The following is a 7,529-nucleotide window of genomic DNA, read 5'->3' on the forward strand; positions in this document are numbered from 1 at the left end:
AAAATTTATTTCGTTCAAATATGAGTGATGAAAATACCACGGCAGCCAGATTCTGCCAACAGAATAAACCCGCGGCACAAGAGTGCCGCCAATAGATAACACTGACGGCAATCAACTGTCGTAGCTCATTTTTAACTCGAAAATTTCTAGTTTGATTCTCGGTTCATACTTTTTGGAACTTCCAACCAACCAAATTTTGAAACAAGGAAGTGGAATGTGTTGGGGCCAGGAAGTGAGAGTTGGGATATTTGCCAAACAAGATATACCCGTTGGAAGTGAATTTTCAACTTTGAATGATATGGTGGTGCTAAGGTTTGTTGTCTATGTGGTGCCCCCTTCTGTTATGGTTTTCTCTAGGCAAAGTCTCACGGTTTCTAGATGAGTCTTTTAAAAGAGTCGAGCAATGCAATCTTGCTGTTGCAGATTATAAACCGCTTAATGCATATCTGGTTTTGTTACATGGGCGTGGCAAGACCATATTGCTAATTAGCACAATACTCTCAATACGATTTGGTTCACATGGAAACTTTTAGTGTAATTTATGTATGCAAATGCTAAGTTGATTTGCAGTTATCTTTTTCGACACTGTAGTTGGGATACTGAAATCCCGGTAGTGTCGTATCTTTTATATGCATGTGGATGTACCTGTTATTGTATAGTTAATACTACAATCTAATACCATCTCAATATAAGGATCGAAAAACCATGCTCGATCAGAAGGAAGTTGATGCCAAACGTGTTTCTTTACTCTACTGGAATTCCACGGCAAGCTGATGCCGCCAACAGAACAAACTTGCAGCACAAGGGTGCTGCCAAAAGAACAAACTTGCGGCACAAAGGTATTGCCAAAAGACCACACTAACGGCAATCAACTGTCCTAGCTTATATTTCATTCAAATTTTTTTTACCCCTATTGGAATTCCACGGCAGCCAAATGCCTCCACAAGAACAAACCCACGACACATGAGTGCCACTAAAAGACAACATTGACGGCAATCAACTGTTGTAGCTCATTTTTCACTTGAAAAGTGGGTGGGGTGTTTTGGATGGCGGGGTGTATGGATAATGTCTCATTAAATGGAGGGGTGCCAGTACCACGTATTTAGGCAAAGGGGTGCTAAGTGCTAGCTCCATTTTATGGGGTGTCAATATCGTGGCCCTTATAAGATACGTTGGAACTTGGAAGATTATGGAGTAATCCGAAATGTCATGGACACATTATAAAATAAGGAGTGACTCTCAAAGACAAAAATGCCGAAAAAGTAACTCTCAAGGACACCTTTTTATTTTTGTAACTCACAAGGACCGGGTAGATGAAAGGTCAAGTATACCCTTGACGCGAAATAAAAAACGGATCGGGTAGATGAAATGTCAAGTATACCCCTGACGCAAAATAATTAACGTCCCGGCCTAGACAAAACGACCCGGTGTATTTAGTATGAACATTCAATGTTCATACATAAACATTCAATGTACATACATGAACATTCAATGTTTATAGTCCTTGGGTATGAACATTCAATGTTCATAGTCCTTTGGATATGAACATTCGATATTCATTGTCTTTGGTCCTTTGGGGTGTGAACATTGATTGGGTATGGGTATGAACATTCAATGTTTATACATCAATATATTGTATAAGGTACATTCACCTATTTGGAAATGAACAATCATTGTTCATACACCAACAAAATGTATGAACACTCATTGTTCACAATAAAATGACATAAAGGGTAAAATCGGAAAATATTTATTTTAAATCTGGGTCATTTGTCTTTGAGGGTTATTTTCACAGAAGGGTATAACTGGCAAAAAATGTAAAAAGGTGGGGCCAACTTATTTTGTCCTTGAGGGCTACTAATTTTGAAATAGTTGGTTTGTGAGTTACTTTTCCCAAAAAATTGTCCTTGTGAGTTACTCACAAAAAACCGTGTCCTCTAGACTTCATTTTCCCCAAAATTAGCAAACTTATAGTAAAAATACGAATAATTAGTGAATTAATGATTTCTTACCGAATTAACGAATTATTCTGTATCATTGATAAATACGACTTTTTTAAACGTTTTACGAATTAAACGAATAATTCGCCAAATTGCTAACTATGGTTAGTAGGACCTTCTTACATCTAGAACAACAAATCGGGTCGGAGATTCAAATTTGAATTTTGGAATCGGGATTTTTTATTAACCTGATTGATTTTGATTTCAGATAAATAGTATAAAATAAGTGTGAAAAATAATAGGTGCATAACGCGTGCCAAAATAAATTTCACGCTCATCGAGCGTGCCTATAATGCTAGTTATTATAAAGTGAGCTACTTCTTGGTGTTTTCTTGAAGGTTCAAGAAAGCTCCTCTTTCTGTCAGAAGCTTCATGTCAGGTCCGGCCCATTCATTCTTAGTAACTACTAACTAGTAATAATAAGGGACCTAAAACACAAGAGAAATTCATATTCCCCTACAGGGCTCGGCCCAACTAATCGGCCTATCTCTCATTCAGGACTTTGCCATCATACTGCGCAAAATGGTTGATGGAGAGGGCCAGCGGGGTGGCAACAGGTTTAGGATTCAGTCACCCATAAGTAATCCGATCTAATGTCGTTGAACTTGTACCTTGAATGCACTGCACAAAGGGAGTAAGCTGGAAATTATCATTACAACAGAAGAACTTCGCAGAATATCAACTAAACTTTGGTTCAACAAGATGCGCCCAACACATAATAATGGATTTTTTTTTTCGCTAATACACATGATAATGGGTTACACCTTCATTTTCGTTGGACGAATTATTTTCTAAATGGTCTCTACCCTCCTCATACATTGGCATATTTATACAGTTCAAAACAAATGACTTCAGCTTATGAGATTTGCCGTCAAAAGGTACTTACGATGGAACAGTACAATTACAAAAGTGAAGTCATAAAGAACAAAAACTATACAGCTCAAGTTATGCAGCTGGAACTATACTCTGCAGAATGTGATTTATATATGTGATCCTCTTAAATGCAAAGGTCCATAACTACTCGAACAAGTAAATCGATCAGGACTCAAATCCTTATTTCGAAAGCTCACTTATCTTAATACTGATGCACAAGTGTACACCTATAGAAGAGAGTGGAGTCATGGAGAGGAGTCGTTAACCAATACTAATCGATTTCCCACTACACAGATAACTTGTATTTGAACCAACAACAATTTCCAGACAATTCTAAATATTTCCTACAACCAACCTAGCATGCCTAACTCTCTAAACAACTATTAACAACAGATAAAAACGTAAAGAAGTAAAACGCATACCACAACACAAAGATATACCGTGGTTCGACCAATGATGTCTATTTCCACAAGAGCTAATCCTTTTATAAAGTGGGAAGAAAGATTACAATCACTCATTTCTGTCTCTCACCTTACTAGATCACTTCTCTCTCTTTACAGGGTTGTCTCTCTATAAAGGTTATTTCTCAATCTTGATTGCTTTTAAGATTGGATTTTCTCTCTCTTGTGTTGCATTGGTTCGTGTTGCTTAGGTTTTCCAAAACCTTGTTTCTGTTTATATATAGTAACCCGCAATCTCGCAGTTACTATAACAACCAGAAACTACGAAAATAGGCATGGGCGTGGGCGTGCCTTGGGCAAGGTCAATGTCGAGCGCGCGCGCCCTCAATGTATTGTAAGTTGTTCACGGCATGGGCGCGAGTGCGCCTTGGGCAAAACCAATCTGAGCGCATGCGCGCTCAGCCTTCTTCACACAAACTGAACTTCTTTTTCTCCTCATGTGAGGGATAACTCCAACGATCTCCCCCTCCCGAACAATGAGGGGGGATACCTCCATGCAATTTCCAAATCAACAGGAGGAGTGTGCTACCATTCCGGCAGTAGCACAACAAACATCAAACTTACCTTTTGGTAAGACTTTGGTCATCATATCCGACCCGTTCTTGTCGGTATGGATCTTCTCAATATACAAATACTTATCTTCGAGTACTTGTCTAATCCAATGTAATGCACATGTATGTGCTTGGATATAGAATGAAAACTCGGATTCTTGCTCAAATGGATGGCGCTCTGACTGTCACATTGAACTACAAACTGTTTCTGCTTTAGCCTTAATTCATCGAAGAACCTCTTCATCCATAACATCTCTTTGCAACACTTAGTGGCTGCAATATACTCGGCTTCTATAGTGGAAAGGGCAACACACTTTTGCAACTTAGATTGCCAAGAAACTGCTCCTCCTGCAAAAGTAACCAGATAACCGGAGGTGGACTTCATCGAGTCAACATCACCGCCATATGCAGATCGATTGTAGCCTTCAAGTAAGGGCTTACTTCCACCAAAACACAAACACGAATTGGAAGCGCCCTTGAGATATCTCAATATCCACTTAACACCTTCCCAATGCTCCTTACCCGGATTTGACAGAAATCGGCTTACAACACCAACGGCGAAAGCAATATCCGGTCTTGTACACACCATTGCATACATCAAGCTGCCCACTGCCACTACAAAAAAATTGACATTTCCCGACTGATCCAAAATAGATATGCCTACGGATCCAGTCCATACTTCTATTGCTGATGCACAATATCCGTCGGCGAAAAAGGCCAGGCCCGTCACAAACAACTTTTTATCTATTCCAACCCGATGACGGTTTTCGTAGGGATCTAATCCACAGCAAAATTCAACCCTAAAATCCCAAATTTCTTCTCGGTGGCTCTATTGTTATTTAGGCAATAAATTTTTTTAGGAAACCGTCGGCTTACATTTAGGCGCCAAGGTGAAAATCTCCCCCCAAAAGTTTTGTACTAAAAGAAAAGAAAGTTTTGCCTTAATTTTTTTAAGACGGCGATTTCGCAATTCCTTTGTGAGTTTGAAGACGGTACTTTTCAATCTCAAACTTGATTATTCAATTATTTAAAATGAATAAACTTTAAATAATTTGGTTTTGCAACTTGATTTTTTGTCTAGGTTCGAGTGATTATTCAATCTCAAACACAAACTTTCCTTCTCTCTCTTCAATTGTGGTAACCTTCTCACTTCTTAATTTAGTTTAGTATAATAAAATTGATTATTTGTTTTTCCTTGGCATGTTTTAATTTATTGCTTCAGTATAATTTGGGTGCTTGATTTTAGTGGTTTCTTTATGTTGATTTTATTACCGTTTTATACTGAATTTAATTGCTAGGAAACCTAACGTCTTCCTCTTTTTTGAGTTTTATCTCTCGTAAATCTCTCCCCTCATTCACTCTCTTAAAAAAACTAAAAGCCCAAAAAAAACAAACAGAGCTCCCCTCTCTATTGTCAATTATCTATCCACTGCCGATTATTATTCATTACTCAAAACCACTACTATGAAACTAGATAAACCTGAAAACTCAGAAGAAGAAAATGAGAATAAAAAGAAATTTAGATGTTTTGCTGTGTTTGTCTGTTTGGGTGTGTTGAGATAATGGAGTGCTACTTCTAATATTATAAGTGATTGTGATGAAGTTTTCAATTATTGGGAACCTCTTGACTATGTGTTGTATAAATTTGGGTTCCAAACTTGGGAGTATAGGTATTTTTTTTATATTTATTTGCATTTAATGTAGAAATTGGGTGATGGAGTTTATATTTGAATTCATGATTTTTTTAGCCAAGGGTATTTGTCTGTGTAATGTTCTGTGTATTGCTTTTGTCGATATTGTAAATGAGCAATCTTTATATACTTGTCTGAGTGCTATATGGTGTGATATATGTGTAGTGCAATTAGAATGATATTTAATGGAGTGATCAATGTCTGTGAATGAGAAAGTATGCATGAATTGGGGATTTAAGGTGGACTGGTGAGATTTGAAATTGTAGACTCACTTGTGGCCGCCTTTGAATTTATTGTTTAGGAGCACTGATTGGTATGAGTGATCTTCTTCCATTTGAGGACATTTGTCTATTTGAAGACTGGACAGGTTAATTGGTGGGCCACGGAGTTCACCATATGCCTTAATGGTTGATACATTGTTTATTTTAGTGGGAAAAAAGGGATAGAAGCCGATCTCACTAAAAATGCATGTGTGTGTGTGTTTCAGTTTCATGAAGTAATGGGAAATAAGCTAGTCTCGTGATTTTCGTCTATATAAACTGGTTCATCTGATTTTCTTGTGCCTAATTATTTGATTTGGTTGATGTTTCCTACATACTAGCTTTTCTTTGTTATATATAGTGGTATGGATGCTTTCGCTTCATCGATAGATAAGAGTTGGATTTCCTTAAAATATCCACTAAAAGCGCTTTTATATTTGGTTTAGAGAAATTTGTCGAAGTTCACTTAAGATACACCATCGTAATAAAAAGATCATACCATGTCCATGTGGCAAATGCCTAAACCAAGGCCCGGCCAAGACCCATGATGACGTCAAAGTAGATTGTTTTAGGCATGGCTTTGACGAAACATATAATGTGTGGTTCGTGCATGGTGAAGTAGCACAAAATCAGTATGTTGAACAAGGATCAAGTTTTCGGGATAATGCATATAATGAAACGGACATGGCTAATGCCCTTAACATTATGGTGGGGGAACTTGGTGGTGATAATTTGGACATGCTAATGGGAGAACATAATGAAGAAAATGACTTATTTGAAGATGTTAAGTTTAGTTCTAATTTGCGTAAGGCGATGAGTGAATTGTATGCTAGAAATAAGGACTTCACCATTCTTAGATTTGTAGTGAAATTATTTAATTTGAAGATCACACATGGGTGGACTGACCAAAGTTTTACTACATTGCTTCAACTATTCCAGTTGGTGCTTCCAAGTGGGAACAACACACCAAAAAATATGTATCATGTGGATAAGATAATCAAAGATTTAGGATTGAAGTATGATAAAATTGATGTGTGCATAAACGATTGTATGTTATACTGGGGAGACTACAAATCTAAGGTCTCTTGTCATATTTGTGGGGTCTCGAGGTTTAAAACTTTAAGCATTGAAGAAAGAAAGAAAGGGGTCAGGTCTGGTGCTGGAAAGATCTTAAGATATTTTCCACTAGCAGATAGGTTAAAGAGATTTTATACAGTGGCTTGGGTAGCAAAGGCTATGCGTTGGCATTCAACCGGAAAGTCCCTTCCAGGTACTTTGGGGCATCCAATTGACTCTGGGGTGTGGAAGCTAATTGATACACAATACCCAGATTTTGCTACCGAGCCTCGAAATGTCCGTTTGGGACTAGCAACTGATGGCTTCAATCCTTTTGGGTCATTAAGCTCATTGCATAGTTCGTGGCCTGTGATGTGTGTGACTTACAACCTTCCACCTTGGTTGTGCATGAAACCCCAATTCACCATGCTCACAACACTCATCGAAGGTCCAAAACAGCCAAGTAAAGATATTCATGTGTTTTTGCAACCATTGGTCAAGGAGTTGAATGACTTGTGGCATGAAGGGGTAATGGTAAAAGATGCATAAAAAAGAGACGTGCTTAAAATACGGGTAGTTTTGATGTGGACAATACATGACCTTCCAGCTTATGGAAATATCTCCGGTTGTAAGACTA

Source organism: Coptis chinensis, chromosome 6 (assembly GCF_015680905.1).
Source record: "Coptis chinensis isolate HL-2020 chromosome 6, ASM1568090v1, whole genome shotgun sequence".
In the NCBI taxonomy this organism is placed as follows: domain Eukaryota; kingdom Viridiplantae; phylum Streptophyta; class Magnoliopsida; order Ranunculales; family Ranunculaceae; genus Coptis; species Coptis chinensis.